Source organism: Neophocaena asiaeorientalis, unplaced genomic scaffold (genome assembly GCF_003031525.2).
Source record: "Neophocaena asiaeorientalis asiaeorientalis breed wild unplaced genomic scaffold, Neophocaena_asiaeorientalis_V1.1 scaffold59, whole genome shotgun sequence".
NCBI lineage: Eukaryota > Metazoa > Chordata > Mammalia > Artiodactyla > Phocoenidae > Neophocaena > Neophocaena asiaeorientalis.
The window spans coordinates 699,537-700,235 of record NW_020174268.1 but is presented as its reverse complement, the minus strand read 5'-3'; positions in this window follow the sequence as shown (position 1 = coordinate 700,235).

Here is a 699-nt window from a genome sequence, read left to right as displayed (position 1 = left end):
TTTCATAGAATAGGTATATTTTATCCTGCATGACATCTTCCAATTCAGGTATTTCAAAGTGATTTTCTAATCACATCTTGTTATTTCTCAATCTAATATTATTATTATTTTGATTATTATTATGTTGCAATACACAGAGGCTTGGATGAGGGTCTACTATAGATGAAGCACTTCAAGGGCAGAACATCCTCCAGGACCTGGTAACTGGCTGTGCTCTTTCCAGGGGCTCAGAACTTGCTCAGTTCTACCACATGTCTGGTAATGTCTTCCTTCCTGTCCAGATCACCCTGTGGCTGCCACTGAGAGATGTCTGTTTATAGGGAAATTCTGTAAAAGGGGCCAAGCTGGAAATGGCATCTCCATGTAACTATCCAGCTAGCAGTCTCATTAGCCATGTAAGCAGCTTGAAATTAAGGAATGTGAACTCAGTGCCCGGCGAGTTATACAAGGGAAAAGAACAGTATCTAGTAATGGAAACTGACTCCTGAACTCACAGTTAGAATACTGTATGATGTTTGTGATAGAAGCATTTGCAAAGAGTAGTGGCAGCTGTGAGAAGGATTAGCTCCCATCACTACACTGAATTTTTTCTATTAACCATGCCACTGAACTTCTGCATGTGTTACTTCCTTGGCTTCTTCACCTGTCTAGGTAATTTCCATTTATTCATCAAACTGCAGTTGAGATCACCTTTATCTG